Source organism: Eptatretus burgeri, chromosome 14, assembly GCF_056783735.1.
Source record: "Eptatretus burgeri isolate ZD-2024b chromosome 14, Ebu_testis_v1, whole genome shotgun sequence".
Taxonomy (NCBI): Eukaryota; Metazoa; Chordata; class Myxini; order Myxiniformes; family Myxinidae; genus Eptatretus; species Eptatretus burgeri.
This window is the reverse complement of record NC_140974.1, coordinates 61,333,226-61,357,179: the sequence shown is the minus strand read 5'-3', so window position 1 is coordinate 61,357,179 and position 23,954 is coordinate 61,333,226.

The following is a 23,954-nucleotide window of genomic DNA, read 5'->3' as shown; positions in this document are numbered from 1 at the left end:
AGAATGGCTGGACAGATTGAGGGTAACCTTCACATAAATGTTCCCCAAGACATGGGTGTACAAGTTTGCTCAGGAATAATTGATAGGTCACATGGTTTGGTAGCCATATTGGATTGAAGAAAAATATTAAATCATGTATTCTCTGGAACCGCTTAATCAATCGACATGAAACCTCAAAATTATGATCTAGTAGTGATGGGGAATAAACGTTTTAAATTTTAACTTGATCGGACACATGGTTTGGCAGCCAGAATTATTATTATTTTTTGATATGGGTTATTTTTGATGTTTTTTTTTTTTCTTAAAGGCTCACTTGGCTGTGCCTGTATGGGTTTGAGGGTAGAGGAGTAGCAGCTGAAATGCAAATCCTATCCAGGTTCCTTCTGGTGACTTCATCTTTTCTTTTTGCTTGTTTGGGTTCCTTCTGATTACTCCAATGCAGGAATGTACCCATTTGGTCTTCTATTTGATTTCAATTGAGTTTATTTTAATCACATTCTGAATTCAATTGAATCACAATGGAGAAGGTCACGGGCCAGGGTCAGGTGTCCAATCAAAGCAGGTTTACATCAAAGCGGGACGTCTTGGTACCCAGTCATCACTGCCATCAGTTCGAAAGTGGCAGTTCTAATTATCTCTTTTTAATTATGTAACACCAGTACACAAGTGCAACACAAAGCTACAGAAACACCCCACAAAACAAGTTCTGGTGAGTGTCTGCAATCTCTGATTGCTCTTTCTAGTTGTTTTTGGTGTGACAATTAACAGGAAACTTCACAGCAAAGGTAACGTTTTCCAAGCACAATTACATGACTATACTGGTTAGTAACTCTCTTCCCCTTCAAGGAAGAAAGTTTGAACAGAGTGAGAACTTTCTTACCCTTTACACAAAATACAAACAATAAAAAATTATATTTTCACCACCTGGAATAGTATCAGAAATACAATATAAACGAGAGTAATTCGACTGCGCGCAGTCGACGGGTATGCCTCCACTCTCCAGCATAAACACTTGAGTATTGACATATTTGACCCTTGACCTTTATCATATCTGGGCCAAAATATAATCAGTTAATTGCCCTCTCTTACTTTACCTTTCTCCCAAGGTTGATGAAATTCTGTCCAATATTCCTTGAGTTATGGCGTAAACAGTAAAATTTCAGTTTGACCTTGACCGTTGACCCTTGAGCTTTATCACATCTGGCCCAAAATCTAATCACTTAATTGCCCTGTCTTACTTTACCTTTTTACCAAATTTGATGATATTCTACAATTTGCTTCTTGAGTTATTGCGTAAACGAAAATCCGGACGGACGAACGGACGGACGGTCAACCCGGAAACATAATGCCTCCGGCACCCTTGGTGCGGAGGCATAAAAACAGATTACTCTCAGTTATAGTTCCCAACAGACTACAGGAATAATCCCCGAGTTACTCACATTTTGACAGAGGATCTGAAATTACATAGTCTTTGCCTATGATGTGTGTAATTTCCAAGTTTAATTCCTGTAAAGATCCAACACATCAATCTCTGATTTTTATCCCCCACCAACCAAAGAAGTTGGCGGGGGATATAGAAATGGGTTCCATCCGTCCGTCTGTCACATTTCGTTTCCGGAGCATAACTGCAAAACCACTTGAGGTATCTTTATGAAATTTGGTACACATATCAAGCAAGTGGTGAACTCGTGCCTTTTGATGTTTACAGATTTAAAAAAAAATGTTACTATGGCGGGGGATATCGAAGACTTTGTCTTCAACGGATGCGAGTTATTCTTCATTTAATGAGTGAAAGTTAATGCATTGTGATATTTGAAAACTGCAACTGGAAAAGTAGCTGCATCAAAATACTGTTGCAAAGATAGCAGCAGAGCAAGGGTCTCTTTTTATATTGTACAGAATAGGTATTTTGGTGCTTGTCAAAATTATTTGAATAACAGTATGCAGGGTGATCTGTGCCTGCAGTATCTTCTGTAGCAAAGCAGCTACAGCCTGCACATCACTAGCATCTCCCAATAATTTGAAGTTTTTCAGAAAATTTAGTGCCACAAGAACTGGAGAACTCATAACTATGGTTTTAACTTTGTTGAATGCCACCTGACATTTGCCATTCCATACTAATTTTACCTTTTGTGAACCAGATTAGTCAAAGGGACAGCAATGTCAGATACATTTTTACAAAATCTCCGATACCATCCAGCCGTACCCAGGAATCTCATGAGCTCCTTTTTACCTTTCGGTGTTGCGAAGCTATCAATGGCTCCCACTTTTACTTTTACTGGCTGAACTTGACCTTGATCACAACATGACCTAAGAACACAATGTAAACTTAAGCTAATTTAGATTTTAGCAGATTTAGTGTCAGTTTGGCATCAGTAAATCTCGTAAAGAAAGCAAGGATTCTCAAAAGGTAATCCTCCAAAGTCATGGAATGGATGATGACATTGTCAATGTAACCCCTCAAGATCCATGTTAAGTTCATCTCCAGAATGGCTGGACAGATTGAGGGTAACCTTCACATAAATGTTCCCCAAGACATGGGTGTACAAATTTGCTAAGGAATAATTGATAGGTCACATGGTTTGGCAGCCATATTGGATTGAAGAAAAATATTGGTGAGGCGTTGAAATGTAGTGGAACCATTGTTTAGGCCGAAAGGAGGAACTTTATCCTGGTAAAGTCCATTAAGTGTCATAAAAGCAGGGATTTTTCTTTCCTTGTTCAGTAAGAGGAATCTGCCAGTCAGATCAGGTATGGGAGCATGCGCCAGAACAGCACGTCGCTGCGTACACTTTCCGCCGGTACTCTAGGGGCCTCCGTCTGGCCATCCCCCAGGCAGATGCCTGGCCCATCCCCATCTCCTTGAGATGCCGATCAACCTGCTGCAACCACGAGGCATGTGGTCAGCCCATTGGTCTCCTCCACTCACGAGACTCCCTCGCTGAGAGAATCTGGTGAGCAGGATCAGCGTCAGGAAAACGAGCCACGTGTCCATACAGCCGCAGCTGACGCTCACGGACTATGCAGGTAACAAATCTCATCTGAGTCTCTCTCAGCAACTGCTCGTTGGACACAAGTCCGACCAGCGATAGCCAAGGATTCTCCGAAGAGACCTGGTACCAAAGGAATTAAGTCTCCGTCTCAGATCCTCGGTCAGAGTCCAAGTCTCGCATCCATAGAGCAAGACTGGAAGCACCAAGGACCTGAAGACTCGGACTTTCGTCCTCCCGCACAGGTACTGGCAGCGCCACACCGCATCATCTAGTGAATCCATGACTCCCCAGGCCCGACCCAGACGTCTATTGACCTCTGATTCACAGCCAGCAGAGACACGAATATCACTGCCAAGGTAAGTGAATCTCTCCACGACCTCAACATCCTCACCACAAACAGGCACAGACAGGACAGCAGCATCCGAGATGTGATTGAAAGCCTCGATCTTAGTTTTGACCCAAGAAACCCATAATCCCAGTGGCTCCGACTCCTCATTCAGCACCTCGAGGGCCCCCAAATGGATATCTAAAGTCTTCGCAAAGATAACTGCATCATCTGTGAAATCAAGGTCAGAGATCTTGACATTCCCAAACGATGCAACGCAGCTTGATCTTTCCGACATCCTCCCTAGAATCCAGTCCACACAAGTGCTGAAAAGTGTGGGGGCCAGTACACACCCCTGATGAACTCCAGTAACAAATGGAAATAAGTCAGAGATGGTACCACCACATCTCTCAGCACTCTCAGTACCAGAGTAGAGTTCAAACATCAGATTGATCAGTTTTGGTGGCACCCCACGAAGACCAAGAATCCTCCAGAGGGCATCCCGATTCACTGAATCGAACGCTTTACAGTGATCAACATAGGCTGCAAGCAGCCCCTGCCGAAACTCTCGTCTGCATTCCGTGAGGACACGAAGAGCAAGGATACGGTCAATCATTGACCTCTTTGGTGTAAAGCCTGACTGCTCTGGACGCTGGTGCTCAAGCAGATGGTGGCGAACCCCATCAAGAATTATCCGAGCAAAGACCTTGCCTGGCACTGAGAGCAGCGTCACCCCTCGGTAGTTGTTGCAGTCTTGGCGATCACCCTTCCCTTTCCAGAGAGGGACAACAAGGCCCCTCTTCCAGTCAGTTGGGATGATGCCTGTGTTCCAGACAGAGCACAGAACTGCATGCAACGACACGAGTGCAGCATTTCCACCAGCCTTGAGAAGTTCGGCATGGATGCCACAGATCCCTCGAGCTTTACCCCATTTCAACCGGTTCACCACAGCCTGCCTGTGTTTCCACAAGCGAAGGTGGACCACAGTCGATTGGAGGGTCAGCAACAGGGATTGTAACACTCCTGATGTCCAACTCGACAGCTGGTGGATCAGCCAGGTACAACCGCTTAAAGTAACCAGCCCAGCGGGCCTTCACTTGGGACTCCTCTGTCAAGAGCCCACCACCCTCCGCTCTAACAGCAGTACACCGAGGGATGGGCTTGGATGAACGCAATGGGTGAATTCCCCTGTCAGCAAGACGAAAATCCCTTGACCACAGGTGATGCTCTACCCCCTCACAGATTCCTCGCACATAGACCTCCTTGTCCACCCTTAGCACATACAGTTTTACGCATCAGCTCCCTGAACAGCTCAGCTCTGCCATTCAGCCTGGCCCTGTGACCCTGGTCAATGGTATCCAGTGTCCCTTGAGAAACAAAATTCTTCTTTGCCCTACGGTGAGTTCCAAGACATCCACCGGCAACATCAAGGACGGTGGTCTTGAAGGCACTCCACAACTCTTCAGGACCTCCCAAAGCACCCAGACCCCCCAAATCTCCACTCAGCTTGTTCGCAAACTCCTCAGCTGCCCTCTCATCCTTGAGCTTGCCAACATCCAGCCTAGGCTGGGATGGTACCACTCTCCTGGATTTAAGGTGCAACTTCAGAGTTGCTACAACAAGCTGGTGGTCAGTATTGAGGAACTGAGCACTCCGGTAGACACTGCAGTTCTGGATCGTTCTCCAGCGACCATCAACGAGGACATGGTCAATCTCCTTGGCCACACCACCAGTGTTGGAATACCCAGTCCAGCGATGAGCTTGTGGGCACTGAAACCATGAACCGGCCACCGTAAGTCCATGACTTCTTGCAAAGTCAAGGAACTTAGTGCTATTCTGTTTCATAGTTCCTGACCCATGGGGACCAACACACGTCTCATAACCATCCCTTTCAGTTCCAGTCGATGCATTGAAATCCCCCAAGCCTAGAAGTGTATCTCGTCTGGGGCACTGATCAACCACAGACTCGAGCGTGACGTGGAATGCATCCTTCACGGTGAGATCACTTTCCTCAGTCGGAGCATAAACAAAGACCAGGGAAATGACACCTAAGGAGTGACGAATCCTTAGTCTCATAATACGCTCGTTGACCGGTGTTACCTCAATTATCATTGGAGTCAGCTTATTGGACACAGCTACAGCAACTCCTTGGGAATGGTAACCATCAGAGCGACCAGACCAATGGTAGGTGTAACCACCCACCATTATCTCGCCGCAATCCGGTCTCCGAACCTCAGAGAGTGCTGCAATACCGATGTCCAAACGCTTGAGCTCAGATGATAAGAGAGACAGGTGATCATCCTCTCTTAGGGATAGGACATTCCAGGCACCCACCCGAAGGTACCGCCTCAGGTTAACCCAAGGAGACCGCCGTCTGGTGGACGACACCTCAGCACCACTCCGACACTCTCCCGCAATCTGACCCGGGAATGTTACCCCGTGGTTTCCCTCCTATCATCAAAGATTGGGGGTCCCGAAGGCTTTGCCCCAATCCCGTCATCCGGTGAGCTGCCTTGCGAAGGAAAGCTGCACAGGAGGTACTCCCACGGAGTGGGTTTTCAGATTTCTTTGCGTTTTTGTGTTTTGCGGAATGAAGGGTTTTACGGTGGCCGGAGTGCAAATCCTGCCACCAACCTCCTAATAAGAAGTAACCCAACTACAGGAGGACGTCCGCAGACACAGTTGGGCACTAGATATGGATGGCTGTTGGCTCACAAGGAGCTCCTCCACTCTGACAGGTTTTGTTTTTAATCCTGCTGGGTGTCCATATCCAAACACCCTCCTCACCAAAAAACCTAGTGGGGGAGACGGTTTAGTCACCGACAACCCGACCATGGAACAGGTTAGTACAGGTTTACATGATACCTGTAGCAAGTCACAGATCTAATCTGGCCTGACCTGACATACGATCTGCCAGTACCCCTTCAAAAGTCAAACTTGCTCACAAACTTGGCAAAACCAATTCCGTCAATGCAATCATCAATCCTTGGGATTGGACAAGAGTCAGTTCGTGACACTGCATTGAACCATTTCAAATCAGTGCAACAATGCAAACTACCATCTGGCCTGGGTGCCAGGATGCAGGGTGAACTCCATTTACTGTAACTAGGTTCAATTATGTCATTCCTCAACCATGTATTCAACCTCCTGGTGAAGATGTTCCAACTTGAATGGGCTCATCCTGTATGGGTGCTGTTTTACTGGCGTGGCATCACCTACATCATCATACACTAAGTCGATATGGCCAGGAGCATCTGTAAACAAGTGCGAAAATGCATAAATATGGTCTGAGGTCTGACCCTGCTGTTCTGACGTCAAATGACCTAATTTCTGATCAAAGTGTAATAACACCTCAGATTTGGTGAGCCTCAAGCAGGCTTTGTCATTATTGTGGTCAAGCTTCACCTTATTATAAATATTGTTTTGCTGCAGGTAAAGTTTTTGCTGCAGGCATGAGCTATAGTTAAAGAAGGTGAGACTGAGACCACACTTTCTGGTTTCTTTCTGTCATGATTTTTTTCTTTTTTATGCATGCAACGACAACGACATGGTCGAGGCTCATGGAAGAGATAAGACACAGAAAAGATCAGGAGACAACATAACAAAAGGAATATCAGGTGAAAGGGGAAACGCTAATAGCAGGGCAGAGGGAGAAAGTAGACGGAGACAGACAGACAAGGGATGCAGGGAACGACAAGGAGTAGAGGAGAACGCAAGGGGTGGACAAGATGGATACATAAGCAATATTTTGGGAGTGGCTGGGATAGTTTAACGGGTGTAGAAAAGATCATAGTTTGGAATGAGGGGATGACTTGAGATGGTAGTGCCCAGCTGTCTTGAAGACCTGGAGGGAAGAATGAGATTGAAGAGTGTGGGAGGTAGTTCCAAAGGCAGGAAAAAAAGACGAATAAATGAGAGGAGGTGAGCAGTGGTTCTGGATTTAGGCAGTTTCACAAGGAGGGGGTTGCTGGTGGACCACATGCATCCTGCAGATACCTGGGAGGGGTGGAGAGGGGACAACGTATGGAGAGGGCAGAGGGTGCAAGACCAGATATGAGCTGGAAGAAGATGGAGAGACCACCAATCTGTTGGTGATGGTGAAGATATAGGCCCATAGACTCAGCTTCATTGTGAGAGATTAAAATGATCTCAAAAGCCTTGGTTTCCACAATCTCAAGCTGAGCAAGATGTGAGGCAGGGGAGCCAACCCAGAGGGGAGAGCAGTACTCCATCAAGCTGTGGATGAAAGCCATGTAGGTGGATAGCAGCTCAGGTGTGCCAAGGAAGGACATTGCATGATGGAGTATGACCAGTCAGAGTTTGGCTTTTGAGGACAACTTTGAAATGTGGCTTGCCCAAGAGAGATCATGGCTGAGAGCAAAACCCAAGAGTTTGAGTGACTGAACCTCTTTGAGAGGGCTGTTGACATAGTAGATGGAAGAATTTGTGGTATGGCTCTTTTGGAGAGAGAGTGAGTGTGTGGGATTTTTCAGGATTGAAAGACATATTCCAAGTGTTTGACCAGTTTGTGATTTTGTCAAGGTCTGAGAGGGAAGAGGCTGCTGCCTATTTGTCTGGAGGATGAGGGATGTCACGCAGAGGGAGGAGTCATCAGCAAAGAGATAAAGAGGATTTTCCAGAGAGTCAGTGAGTCATTGATGAAGATTCGGAATAATTTGGGGCCAAGAACACTGCCTTGGGGTAATCCAGCCTTGATAGGGAGAAGAGAAAAAAGGGTTCTGTTGAGAGCCACATGTTGGCTATGAGAGTGGAGGAAGTCAGTTATCCAAGAGTCGAGTTGGCTTTGGATTCCATTGGTACACATAACAGTCAGCATGTATTGAATACCTGCCTTAGTCTTGGGTAAGGGACCGACACAATCAATGATGACGCGACTGAAGGGTTCATTAAAACGTGGAATGGGTTATAACGGCGCTGAAGGATTTTTTGATTGGGTTTCCCTACGATCTGGCATGAGTGACAGGATTTACAAAACTCCGCAGTATCACATCACAAACACGGACTAAAGAAATGTGTCAAAATGTTGTCACATGTTTTGTTCACTCCTAGGTGACCTGACAATGGTGTTTCATGTGGCAAACTCCAGATCTTATTACATTATGGTTGCGGAACCACAATTTTATAATGCACCTTCCATTCATCATCAGCTGGTACATCAGGTGGTCTCCTTTTCCTCATTAGGACTCAATTTTTCTTAAAGTAACCAACTGGGAATTCTGTAACATCCTCCTCTGTGAGGACTCCATTAGCTCGAACCCTGAGCTCAGCATCTTTCATTGGCTCTTCTGTAAGTCTTAAAATAATCGAACTTGGGATGAAAGTTTTCTGGAAGACCTTTAAATAAGAGTATTTTCATGATATGGTTTACTGTAGCTTCCTAGGTTGGTTTTGGATGGAAAACCCGATTTGTGGAGATATATTTTGTGAGTGAGAGCATAATCGCCGGCGATAGTTGCTGTGGTGTGCAACTCCTCTACCTTTCCTTCATCAAAATGTGTCCTAATGTCAGAATGCCCACCCACACTACTTAAACCCCTCCAATAATATCAACTGCCTTAATCTGTAAAAGTTTTTCATAATTTCCTTGGAAATACACTCACCTATCAAATAAAGTTTCTTTTTTCCTGAACAAATTCCACATGGGTTTCACTGTCTTTCTTCCTACACTGCCTGAACCTCTGGGAGAAGCCTCTGGGATGCCATATTGAATTTTGAGAGCAAGAGAAAATCATTCCCAAATTAACAAATTATATATATACCCCAACATGCAACCAAAAAAAAGAGAGTATTCTGTCATTTGAAAAATGATTTCGGAGCAGAAAAATGAGATTCATTGGGTATTGGTGGCCATTTTGCATTTTGGTGGCCATATTGCATTTTTGTCAACGACAAATTATTCAAAAATAAAGTGATTTGTTAAGTTCTGCCATGTAACCAGAAAAAAAGTCAAATTTTTATGGGCAAATATAGATGGCACTGCTCTCCCCTTTGGGTTAGCACACCAGCATCACCTCTGGCTCCCCTGGATTCAGTGGAATCTGAAGCTCTCAACATTATGGAAATATCCCGTAATGAGGCTGAAGCAAAATATATGTTACTCTCACATTGCAGGCAGGCCGGTGGTCTCTCTGTTCTTTTATCGCTTCTTATTCAATATTGCTCCCTTTGGTCTCTCAGTTTGCCCACACTCCCCAACAACCATAGAATATTCAAGCTTTCTTCTTGAAACCCTCTCCTGGTTAAAATTCCAAAATATAGGGTGATTGTACACCTTCACTCATTTGTTCATCACTTCTCCTGTCCATGAAACCACTATCCAGAGGCTGTTCTGTCTCATTCTTCCCTCCAGGGCTTCAAAGCAGGCAGTGCACCACCAACTCATCTCATCCCCCATCCTGACCCATGATCTCTATTACCCCCTTAACCCTTCCAAACCCAACCCTCTTAGCCGCTGGTTTCAGTATTTCCGTCCCTTTTCTCTTTCTCTCTTCTTTCCTGTTTGTTCATTCCCTTGCTGGTTGTGCCCAATTGTTGCCCCACTACCACCACTGTAAATTTAACCTTGCTCTTCAGTGAGCCTCACCCTTGCAGGAAAAAAAAAATCAACTCAGGAAGCAGATGATGCACACCATTTTCATGAACCGGTGAGTTTCCTAATTTGTATTACATAACCCAATGGCAAGTATACCCTCACACCGTACATGAGACGGAAATGAAGTCGCAACACAGTCATATAAAATTATAAACAACATATAAAATTACATTTAAGCTGGTGTAGCGATTTTAAATAGGCTTCCACATCTGTTTGTTGTTGCTTTGAATGTTTCCTTGTGTAGAGATGTGTGCCTTCAGTATATGAAGAGGCTTTGTGCCTTTTGGCACTGTAATGGACACCTTTCATCACATCAACGTCGTTTCATCTCACTGCCACTTGGAGACAGTTTCAGCTGCTGCACATTATACCCTTGTGACATCCATTGACAGTTTACAACTTCACCATAAATACTTGCTCTTCTCCCTCCCCCCTCCACCACCCACTTCATGCCCTCCATCCCTCACCCTACCGGGGGTGCTGAGCTCGCATGGCATGTCTGATTGAAATCTGCCAAAAACAGGATTTAGCGAAAAGACAAACTCCTTCACGATTGTGAAACCAGGAACCACTGCCTTATCAGCCTGAACATTGCAGAAGGGTTTCTGCTTCTTTTAAACACACTGACCATACATGTTTCATTTTGCCAATGAAAAAAACTTTAAAACTGCACGTGACGATTCATAAAATGTCACACGGTATAAATTTATACCGTGTGAATTGATTGTCGAATTTAACAATGATTAATGGGTCATCATGGTGGAAGCAAATTTCACCACCACCTATCATTTGCCAAAAGGAATCCTACCTTTCTTTCCCCTCAAATCATGTGAGCATTTGTTTAAATAATCACAAATCACTTTTTGCTGAGTTAACTCATGGAGAATCCATTTAAGCAAAGAATCCTCATTTTCCATTTCACCCGAGAGTTTTACGCAAATTTCTGCTTCATACAAATTAAACGTCAGAACGTTCCTCAACATCTAATAAAGTCCACCAAACACATACAAATACACATCTATCTACAGTGGTGAGAAAAAGTTTGTGAACACTAGAATTTTCTGTATTTCTGCATAAATTTGACTTAAAATGTGATCAGATCTTCATATAATAAGTCCTAATAATAGATAACGAGAACCTGATTAAACAAATATCACAAAAAAATCTACTTTTGCATTTATTTATTGAACTAAATGATCCAACATGCAATGTATTTGTCAGAAAAAGTAATGTGAACCTTTACATTGAGTAACTGGTGGCACCCCCTTGAGCAGCAATAACTTCAACCAAACGTTTCATGTAACTCTTGATCAATCCTGCACATCGGCATGGAGGAGTTTTGGCCCATTCCTCCTTACAAAACTGTTTCAACTCAGAGATATTTGTGGGCTTTCTTGCATGAACTGCTCGCTTCAGGTTCTGTTACAACATTTAAATTGGGTAAAAGTCTGGACTTTGACTTGGCCATTCCTTCAGCTCATGGATGGATGCCCTAAGATTCTCCTGAATAATTTGCTGGTACAATCCAGAATTCATGGTTCCATCAATGATGGCAAGCCGTCCGGGTCATGAGGCAGCAAAGCAGCCCTAAACCATGATACTCCCACCACCATGCTTCACGGTTGGGATGAGGTTCTTATGTTGGAATGCAGTGTTTGGTTTTCACCAAACATAACGTTTCTCATTGAATCCAAAAAGTTCCACTTTTGACTCATCTATCCAGATAACATTCTTCCAATAGCCTTCTGGATCATCCAGGTGGTCTTTGGCAAACTTGAGACGGGTGGCAGTGTTCTTCTTGGAGAGCAGTGGTTTCTTCGTTGCTATCCTCCCATGCACACCATTCTTGTTCAGTGTTTTCCTGATGGTGGACTCATGAACACCGACATTAGCCAAAGCAAGAAAGGCCTGCAGATGCTCAGACATTACCATGGGGTTCTTTGTGATGACCTGGATTATTATACTCCTTGCTGTTGGAGTGATTTCCGCTGGATGGCCACTCTTGGAAAGAGTAATAATGGTGTTGAATTTTCTCCATTTGTACACTATCTGGATGACAGTGAATTGGTGGAGTCCAACGTCTTTAGAAATGTTTTTGTAACCTTTTCCAGACCGATGAGCATCAACAACACTTTTTCTGAGACATCCTCAGAAATCTCTTTTGATCAGGAATGACACACTTCCACAAATCTGTGTAGTGAAGACCAGACTCTGATGGTGATGAACAAAGTTTATGTTTTTCATATCGGGCAAGGACAACCAAACTCATGACTGATTGTCATCCCATTGATTGAAATACCTGACTGCAATTATCCCCTTGAATGTTGGATCGTTTTGCCCAATAAATAAATTAAAAGCATTTTTTTGTGTGCTATTTGTTTAATCAGGTTCTCTTTATCTATTATTGGAACTTAGATGAAATGAAGATCTGATCACATTTTAGATGAAACTTAGGCAGAAATAGAGAAAATTCTAAAGGTTTCACAAACTTTTTCTCACCACTGTATCTTCAAGACCGGTCTCCCATATCTATTGCCCCTGATGTTAACTCAGGCTGGGAATCCTCCACAGGAACATACTGTCTCCGTGTCTCTGTGTGTCTCTGTGTGTCTCTGTGTGTCTCTGTGTGTGTCTGTGTGTGTCTGTGTGTGTCTGTGTGTGTCTGTGTGTGTCTGTGTGTGTCTGTGTGTGTCTGTGTGTGTCTGTGTCTCTCTCTGTCTCTCTCTGTCTCTCTCTGTCTCTCTCTGTCTCTCTCTGTCTCTCTCTGTCTCTCTCTGTCTCTCTCTGTCTCTCTCTGTCTCTCTCTCTCTCTCTCTCTCTCTCTCTCTCTCTCTCTCTCTCTCTCACATATTCATCCCCACTGTCTTCAATTATTCTACCCTTCTTCCCACCCATGGTACACTGACTCCTGTGGTGAGGCAGTTACTCTGAAACAACTTGCCTTCTCTTCCTGGAAGGCTAATCTGACTGAGGTCAATCTCAGTGCATTCAAAAAAGTCCACAATAAGTGTGCGTCCACTCTTAGGAGGGCCAGAAAACAACATCGGTCCAACCTCAATAATGACCATTCAAACTTATCTCCATCATCTTAAACCTGGTGGCACCTTGTCAAATTCGTTTCTGGTGTATAATCTCCTTCCATCCCTTCCCTCTCTTTAAATGGCACTACAATGGACTCTGCTCGTGAGAAGGCCAAATGCCTCAATTCTCTGTTGCCTTCAAAATATTGTGTCCCTAACCCCTCACTCTCAGTACCCATTCTATCCTTCCATGTCGTACCTAACTGCTCCTGGACTATGTGTATTTCACACCTGAAAAGGTAGAGAAGGTTCTTTTAACCATTAACTCTGACTTTGCCACTGGACTGCACAGCATCAGCTCACGTCCCAAAAAAAAACCTGCTCGGCTGCTCTTGCACATCCTCTCTCTCTCTCTGTGCCCTTTTCACCTTGTCATTTCGCTAGGTCATCTTCCATCTGCTTGGAAACCTGCCAACATCAATGCACCACATAAAATTGTGCACAAACTGATCCCCTTAACTGCAGAGCTATCAGCTTATGTCAAATCATCAGCAACATCATATAATCCATCATCACAATTCATATGAAATCTTTCCATTCCTCCAACAATCTCATCTCAGATCACCAATTTGGTTTTCAAACCAGGTCACTCCACCTTGGACATGCGACTTGTACTCACCCAACAATGGATGGAGACCCTCAATGTCAGACATAAGGTCGAGTCCGTGTCTCTGGACATGTGTTGTGTTTTTGATACAGTCTGGCATCCTGCCTTACTCTCCGATTCTATGCTATGGCATCCAAAGCCAACTCAACACATGACTTTCTGACTTGCACTACTCTCATGGCCAATGTGTGGCTCTCAACAAAACCCTTTCATCTCCTCTCCCTGTCGAGGCTGTAGTGCCCCAAGGCAGTGTTTTGGGCCCAGTCCTATTCCTGATCTTCATCAATGATCTCTGACTCTCTGAAAATCCTCTATCTATTTACTGATTCCACCCGTTGTCGTGACATCCCTCATCCTGCAGGATGCAACCTCTTCCCTCTCTTCAGACCTTAAAAAAACCTCACAAACTGGTCAAACACTTTAAAAATAAATTCATAATGTCAAGGCTTGTATAAGAGCTAACACACAGAACGTATAACGAAGGGAGCAGGAGGGGTGGGAGAGGGAAGCACAAAACAGTGGGGAACAGAGACATTTATTGATCTGTGGAAGGGAGTGGGATGGAGCGGGGTACACGGGGTAAACAAGATGGACACTATCGGGACTTTCAGGAAGGAAAGCAGGGAATTTGAAGAAGGTGGGTTTGGGGTGGATTAACAGGAGTAGAAAAAGATCATGGTTTTGGATGTGGGAAGATATGAGATGGTGGTGAACAGCTGTTTTGAAGACCTGTAGGGAAGAATGGGATTGATGAGAGTGTGGGAGTTTGTTCCAGAGGCAGGAAAAAAGATGAATGAAAGAGTGAAGGTGAGTGGTGATTCTTAATTTTGGAAGTTTCACCAGAAGGGGGCTGCTGGCGGACGTTGAGCACCCTCGGAAATAAAGGGGGAAATGTCTTTCAATCCTGATAAATCTCAGACTCTCACTATTTCTCTCTGAAAGGACCATCTGGCAAACCCTACCATCGACTTTCTTAGAAATCCTCTTGAAAAAGTTAGGCCATTTAAACTCCTGGGTCTCACGATCAGCCATGATCTTTCTTGGGCAAACTATTTTTAAAGTTGCCATCCAAAGCCAGCCGCCAACAGGGCATCCTCTGTCATACAAAGTACTTCCTTGGCACACCTGAACTCTTATCCACAGATAAGGCCTTCATCTGCAGTTTGATGGAGTACGAGTTCATGTTCTCTTTCTCTCTTTCTCTCTTTCTCTCTTTTTTTTTTTTTTTTTTTTTTTCCCTCTCCCTCTCCCTCTCCCTCTCCCTCTCCCTCTCCCTCTCCCTCTCCCTCTCCCTCTCCCTCTCCCTCTCCCTCTCCCTCTCTCTCTCTCTCTCTCTCTCTCTCTCTCTCTCTCTCTCTCTCTCTCTCTCTCTCTCTCTCTCTCTCTCTCTCTCTCTCTCTCTCTCTCTCTCTCTCTCTCTCTCTCTCTCTCTCTCTCTCTCTCTCTCTCTCTCTCTCTCTCTCTCTCTCTCTCTCTCTCTCTCTCTCTCTCTCTCTCTCTCTCTCTCTCTCTCTCTCTCTCTCCCTCTCTCTCGTGCAGCCTTATGGCAGATGGTTGCATCATTGGTTAGGGATTTAGCTATGTCGCTGATGCAGTGTCGCTATTACCAGTACACTGGTACTCATTTTGCCAACCTCAGAAGGATGACAGGCTGAGTCATCAATTCAATTCAATCAATTCAGCGGCCAACGGGGCTCAAACTCAGGACCCCAGGATCCCAAGTCAGCCACCCTAACCGCTAAGCCAACACCGGGCGATGGAGTACTGCTCTCCACTCTTGGTTGGCTCCCCTGTCTCAAATCATGCTCACCTTGAAGCCAAAGAAACCAAGGTTTTAAGATTATTGGAATTTCTGGTGATGAAGCTGAGTCTATGAGCCAATCACTTCACCATCACAGACAGATCGTTGGTCTCTCTGTCTTCGACCACATCCTTTCTGGTCATGCACTATCTGCTCTTCTGTACTTTGTCCCCCCCCCCCCCCACACGCCGTCAGGATCAGCGTCAAAAAACGAGCCACATGTCCATGCAGCTGCAGCAAACGCTCACGGAATATGCAGGTAAAAATTATCATTTGACTCTCTCTCTCAGCAACTGCTCGTTGGACACAAAGTCCGATCAGCGATAGCCAAGGATTATCCGATGAGATCTGGTACCAAAGAAATTAAGTCTCCATCTCAGATCCCTAGTCAGAGTCCAAGTGTCACATCCGTAGAGCACCTAGAGTTTCGGAACACCAAGGACCAAAAGACTCAGAATTTTGTCCTCCTGCACAGATACCAACAGCACCACCCACACCCCATGATCCAGTGAATCCATGACTCCCCAGGGCCGACCCAGACGTCTATTGACCTCGAGCTCACAGCCAGCGGAGACATGAATATCACTGCCAAGTGAAGTGAATCTCTCCCTGACCTCAACATTCTCACCACAAACAGGTACAGACAAGATAGCAGCATCTAATCCAAGATGGCATTAAAAGATTGGATCTTAGTTATGACCCAGGAAACCCGTTATCCCAGTTGCTCCGACTCCCCATTCAGCACCTTGAGGGCCCCCAAAAGGATATCCAGAGTCTGCCCAAGATGACTGCATCATCTGCGAAATCAAGGTCAGAGATCATGACATTCCCAAACGATGCACTGCAGCTTGATCTCTCCGACATCCTCCCCAGAATCCAGTCCAGACAAGTGATGAAAATTGTTGGGGCCAGTACACACCCCTGATGAACTCCAGTAACAACTGGAAATAAGTCGGAGATGGCATTGCCACATCTCACAGCACTCTCAGTACCAGAATAGAGTGCAGACATCAGATTGATCAGTTTTGGTGGCACCCCACGAAGACCAAGAATCCTCCAGAGGGCATCCCGATTCACTGAATCGAACGCTAAGCAGAGATCAACATTGGCTGCAACATTGGCTGCAAGCAGCCCCTGCCGAAACTCTCGTCTGCGTTCGGTGAGGTCCTGAAGAGCAAGGATACAGTCAATCATTGACCTCTTTGGTGTGAAGCCTGACTGCTATGGGCGCTGGTGCTCAAGCAGATGGTTGCAAAACCTATCAATAATTATTTGAGCAAAGACCTTGCCCGGCACTGAGAGCAGCGTCACCCCATGATAGTTGTTACAGTCTTGGCGATCACCCTTCCTTTCCCGTGAGGAACACCAAGGCCCTCTTCCAGTCAGTTGGGAGGATGCCTATGTTCCAGGCAGAGCACAGAATTGCATTCAACATGAGTACAGCATTTCCACCAGCATTGAGAAGTTCAGTATGGATGCTGCAGATCCCACGAGCGTTACCACTTTTAAACCGGTTCACCACAGCCTGTGTTTCCACAAATGAAGGTGGATCACAGTTGAGTGAAGGTTCAGCAATACAGATGGTAACACTCCTGACGACCAACTCAACAGCTGGTGGATCAGCCTGGTACAGTCGCTCAAAGTAACCGGCCCAGTGGGCCTTCACTTTGGATACCTCTGGCAAGAGCCCACCACCCTCTGCTCTGACTGCAGTGCACTCAGGGATGGGCTTGGAGGAAAACAATGCACAAATTCCCCTGTAAGGAGGAGAAGAATCACTTGACCACAGGTGATGCTCTACACCCTCACAGATTCCTCGCACACAGGCCTCCTTGTCCACCCTCAGTGCACGTACAGTATTTTGCCTCAACTCATTGAACAGTTCAGCTCTGCCATTCAGCCTGGCCCTGCGACTCTGGACAATGGTGTCCAGTGTCCCTTGAGAGACAAAATTCTTCTTCGCCCTATGTTGAGTTCCAAGACATCTACCGGCAACATCAAGGACAGTGGTCTTGAAGGCACTCCACAACTGTTCAGGATTCCCCAAAGCACCCAGACTCCCCAAATCCCCACTTAGCCTATTCGCAAACTCCTCAGCTACCCTCTCATCCATGAGCAAGCCAACATCCAGCCTAGGCTGGGATGGTACCATTCTCCTGGATTTAAGCTGCAACTTCAGAGTGGCAATAACAAGCCTGTGGTCGGCATTGAGGAAATGATCACTCCGGTAGACCCTGCAGTTCTGGATCATCCTCCAGCAACCATAAATGAGCACATGGTCATTCTCCTTTGCCACACCACCAGCGTTGGAATACCAAATCCAGTGATGAGCCTGTGGTGCTGAAACCATGAACCAGCCACCCTAAGTCCATGACTTTTTGCAAAGGTAAGGAACTTAGTGCTATTCTGGTTCACAGTTCCAGGCCGATGGGGACCAATACATGTCTCATAACCATCGCTATCAGTTGCAGTCAATGGATTGAAATCCCCCAAGACTAAAAGAGTGTCTCACCTGTGGCACTGATTAACCACAGACTCGAGCGTGGCATAGAATGCGTCCTTCACGGTGAGATCACTCCCCTCAGTCGGGGAATTTATGGAGTCAAGGAAAATGACGCCCAATGAATGACGAATCCTTAGTCTCACAATAAGCTCTTTGACTAGTGTTACCTCGATTATTATTGGGGTCAGCTTATTCGACACAGCCACAGCAACTCCTTGGGCATGGTAAACATCACAGCGACCAGACCAATTGTATGTGTAACCACCTGCCATGATCTCGCCACTATCTGGTCTCCGAACCTCAAAGAGTGCTGCAATACCAATGTTCAAACACTTGAGCTCAATTGATAACAGAGACAGGTGATCATCCTCTCTTAGGGATAGGACATTCCAGGCACCCACCCGAAGGGACCGCCTCAGGTTAACCCAAGGAGACCACCGTCTGGTGGATGACTCCTCAGCACAACCTTGACACACACTACCGCAATCCAACCCCGGAAGGTTACCCCATGTTTTTCCTCCTATCATCAAAGAGTGGGGGTCCCCACGACTTTGCCCCAATCCCACCATCTGGTGAGCTGCCCTACGAAGGGCAGCTGCACAGGAAAGTATTCCCACGGAGTGGGTTTTAAGTTTTCTTTGCATTTTTAGTGTGTTTTGTGGAGTGAAGGCATTTATGGTGGCCAGAGTGCAAATCCTGCCACCATCCTCCTAAAATAAAGTAACCCAACTGCAGGACGATGTCTGCAGATACAGTTGGGCACCAGAAATGCCATTGGCTTACAAGAAGCTCCTCCGCCCTTTGACAGGTTTTGTTTTTAATCCTGTTGGGTGCTGGGTTTTAATCCTCAAGGCTATGCTGCCACCATGTAATTATAACAATAATAATAACCATAATAAATATAATAAAAACATACAAATACCGATGTCATTTACAGCCAAACGCTCAACGTTATTTCTACACCTCTCGAATACTTTGCTCACTATTTATTACTTCTCTATTAAAGGCAAGACCACATACTGCTCGGGATCAAAAGGTGAGAACTTTTTTCGTCCTCGTGAAGCAAATTCACAAATTGGACTTTTTTGTCTTTTGCCAGTATGTTTAACGAGTGGAGGTACATTTATACTTTGTTGCTTACAGTGATCTCATCTTCAATTATTCGTATTACCTTGGATTCCAGACTGCACCTTGAATCCTTAACCACGAAATGAGAGGATTCCTTCACATTTGCAGAATCAATTCGAGCTAAAACATCGACAAGTGAGGACAACATCATGGCATCCTTTGATATTAAAAGCTTGTTCATGAATGTACCATTGAGGGAGACGATTGAGATATGTGCACGTTTGCTGCATCACACCGATCTGGAACAACCGATGATCTCGGAACACGTCTTTGTTGAATTAATGAACACAGCAACAAGGGAGGTGGAATTCAGTTTTAACAACATGATGTATGTTCAAACGGACGGTGTGGCCATGGGTTCTCCATTAGGCCCAGCTCTTGCAAATATCTTTGTAGGCTCTCATAAAATGCAGAAACTGACTGGTCGGCAAGGGGTCGATTCTCCCATCGAATACTATCGGTATGTTGATGACATTTTTGCTTTGAGTCTCGGACGGCATGTGACAATTTCCAGGTATGGCTCAATACTCTCCATCCAGCGCTGAAGTTTACCATGGAGCTGGAATCGTCAAACACGTTACCGTTTTTGGACGTGTTGGTTGATAGATCCAACCTTGGTTTCACAACATCCGTCTACCGGAAGCCGACTTTCACAGGACAGTGTACTCGCTGGGACTTCTACAGCTCCACGAGAAACAAAATTGCCGTGATCAATATCCTCGTTAACAGAGCACAGAGGATTTGTTCACCTTGTAATCTTCCTGCTGAAATTGACAAAATCATGAATATACTCGGTGAAAATGGTTATCCTGAGCATGTAGTTAAAACATAGATACACAAGTTTCTAAACACGACAAAAGATTGGAAGATTGGTCCGGACAAATGTCCAGTCTACATCAGGATGCCCTGGAAAGGGCAATCATCACGAAGTTTTGAAGTACAAATCAAACGTATTGTGTCCAACACGTTTCTGGCTGTGCAACCCCAAGTAATCTTTACCTCTCGCCATTTGCTGACGTCAGTCAACAAGGATGTGCTCCCCATCTCACAAACCAGCAATGTTATTTATGAGTTTAAGTGCCGATGTGAAGCTCGGTACGTGGGCCGCACAACACTAAGATTGGCTGATCGGATTAAACAACACATCCCTTTGGCGATTTGAAGAAAGATTGTGAGGGTTACAACACAACCAGTGCGAGCATGTAGAATATCCAGCAACCACCGGCCACTGTACCTGCTTCATCTGCCATTTGCACAGCACCTGGTTGCAAACGCTATCTGTACAGACCAGTACAATGCAGATATGTTCAGGATATTGAGCTGAGGTCGGAACACATTTCATTTACGTATGTTGGAAGCAACCTTCATCCTTACTACCGATCCAATACTATGTCGTCAAAAGGAATTTGTACGATCTCTGTGTCTCTTTCAGCATGGAAAGATCAAGGGAAGTACGGTAACAAATGGTGAATGGACCTTCGGGGAAACCCATCTCCCCCTCTCCAGGATGTGGTTGCAAATGTCAATCATCGACGAACTCTGCTCCAGCCAATGGGAGCTCGAGGTGAAGATGATGAGCCGACCAATGGGCGTTCGGATTAACCGTGACATCATTACGGTTGAATCAACCAGCGTCTACCTTATTGAGACCTGCGTATAAAGCACACGCCTTCACTTCCTCCTTCACTTGCTGCGATTTTTAACCTGAGGAGTGGAGCACGAAAAGCTTCGGTCACTATTATGTCGTGTTTGTTTGTATCCACACACACACACACACACACACACATATATATATATACATATACAGCTCTAGAAAAAAAATAAGAGACCACTCAAAAAAATTTAAATCAGCATCTCTACATGTATGGCAGCCATTCCATTCCAGTGTCTGTTGAATTCCAACACAGTAACACCTCAATCTACTTAGTGAGGTACTGATTAGGTGATCACCTGAACTGAATCTTATTTCACAAGGAAAAGTATAAAAACCACTGCTGTGGTCATCACTATCCTCTTGCAATAGGACCAGCTGGATGGCAAAAACAGTGCTAGAACCTCAAAAGTAATTTGAATCAAAAAAAATAACTATTGACCATGCCAAAAGAGTTGAAAAGAAAAGTTTTGAGTGAGGAAAAGAAGGGTTCAATTCTGGCTTTACTGGCAGTAAAGTGATACAGTGAGTGTCACGTTGCTTACATCCTTAAAATTTCAGATGGCAGTTCATAAGAACAAGGTCAAGCAGCAGACATTGGGGATAACAAACCTACAGACTGGCAGAGGGCGAAAACGACTTTCCACTGACCAGGATGACCGCCAACTCATTCGAATGTCACTCAACAACCGTAGGATGACATCAAGTGACCTACAAAAAGAATGGCAAACGGCAGCTGCGGTGAAGTGCACGGCGAGGACGGTTCGAAACAGGTTCCTCGGAGCAGGACTGAAGTCGTGCAAAGCTAGAAAAAAGCCCTTCATCAATGAGAAGCAAAGAAGAGCCAGGCTGAGGTTTGCAAAAGACCATAAGGATTGGACCGTAGAAGACTGGAGTAAGGTTATCTTCTCTGATGAGTCCAATTTTCAGCTTTGCCCAACACCTGGTCGTCAAATGGTGAGACGGAGACCTGGAGAGGCCTACCAGCCAGTGTCTCGCACCCACTGTGAAATGTGGTGGAGGATCGGTGATGATCTTGGGGTGCTTCAGCAAGGCTCAAATCGGGCAGATTTGTCTTTGTGAAGGACTCATGAATTAAGCCACGTACAAGGTTGTCCTGGAAGAACACTTGCTTCCTTCTGCTCTGACAATGTTCCCAAACTCTGAGGATTGGTTTTTCCAGCAGGACAATGCTCCATGCCACATAGCCAGGTCAATCAAGGTGTCAATGGAGGACCATCAGATCAAGACCCTGTCATGGCCAGCACAATCTCCAGACCTGAACCCCATTGAAAACCTCTGGAATGTGATCAAGAGGAAGATGGATTGTCACAAACCATCAAAGCCGAGCTGCTTGAATTTTTGCGCCAGGAGTGGCATAAAGTCACCCAACAGCAATGTGAAAGACTGGTGGAGAGCATGCCAAGGCACATGAAAGCTGTGATTGAAAATCATGGTTATTCCACAGAATATTGATTTCTGAACTCTTCCTAAGTTAAAACATTAGTACTGTGTTGTTTAAAAATGAATATGAACTTGTGTTGTTTGTATTATTTGGGGTCTGAAAACAATGAATCTTTGTTGTTATTTTGACCAGTTGTCATTTTCTGCAAATAAATGCTCTAAAGTCTAAATGACAATATTTTTATTCGGAATTTGGGAGAAATGTTGTCAGTAGTTTCTAGAATAAAACAAAAATGTTCATTTTACTCAAACACGCACCTATAAATAGTAAAACCAGAAAAACTGATAATTTTGCAGTGGTCTCTTCATTTTTTCTAGAGCTGAATGTATGTATATATATACATATATATATATATATATATATATATATATATATATATATATATATATATATATATACAAATACATATATATATATATATATATATATATATATTTATATATAGTATACAAGCATATACGTGAGTTGATTGGCTTCAAACCCACCATTCTCGTTGGCAAGGCAAACATTGCAGTGAATCTTACGTCCTCGTCCAAAATGCCCAAAATATTAAGTGCTTCGCCTACTGCACTCAAAGGATTGAGAATGTGGATTCAAAGGAAGCACGGATATAGTGGGAATGTCGCACTGTCAAGCAATCCCGAGAAGGTCCCATTAGTTCACTTTCTCCTGTGCGTCTGCCTCCCAGCCCCCCCCCCCCATGGAGATGCAGACCGTAGATAGCCACGGTGCCGAGTTCATTGCGGCCTCATCTCGCCTAACGCGCCGACCAAATTGAATCGTCCATTATCGCGCAGCAGGAAATTGCGTCCCGGCCTCTCCGCGCTGACCCCAGCCTCTCGTCGACCCCACCATGGCCGAGGCGCGGCCTTATCGGGTCCAAGCAGCCGTCTGCCAAATCTCCTCCCATTCCTTCGTCGTTTTTCCTCTCTCTCTCTCCCTCTCTCTTCCCTTCTCATGTCGAGTTGCAAACGATGCTGCGCACACCGATAAATGCGCTCAGATTGTGAGGCTCATGTGTCTCCACTCAAGCCGGTTACACTCTCTGCAATCTATTTCCCCGTCTGATACATCTCTATGCCGTGACACATTTCTTCCCACTTTGGGCCCTAAAATTAGCGAACATACTCGGCAGTCACTGGCAGGTGTAAACTACCTTTCAAAAATGTGAAACGTTGCTTTTTCAGGCTGTGTTTTTTCTTCCCCTTCAAAACACGAGAGTCCAGCTCCGCACGTCACACCTGTGATCGAGAGGTGTACCAACAAATTATCTCACCAATTTGAGGCACCATTACACCTGGGATTTTAAACTTTGAAAACTGCTCCTCCACCTCAGATACAATTTCTGTTAACGACTTCAGTGCAAGAGAGAACCGAGGCCATCACGTGTGCTTGCCTGTGAACGCACTAGATCACAATGTATCCTCTTCTTATGGCCGTCCATTATTTGTACAAGCCTGAAGGTGAATGGTGCGAGTTATCTACTGCGCAGATGCTTACAAGATTCATGAGATGTTTACCCAGCAATGCACCCATGCAAGCCCAACAGAACAGTGCTAATCCCATTTTGTGGTTGCAGTGATTGGCAGACACTTGAGAAAGTTGGCATTGTGCATGATAAAGACACTCACAACAGGCACGATTCGCTAACCACCAAATAACCATATTTCTAGATTGGCCTTCTAGGCCACATGTTTATTGGGTATTACTTGTGCTACGAGGGTTTTCAAAAAGTTCAACGAATGAGACAATCATGGCAGGCCAAGCCACGCCAAGGTTTTTATATTT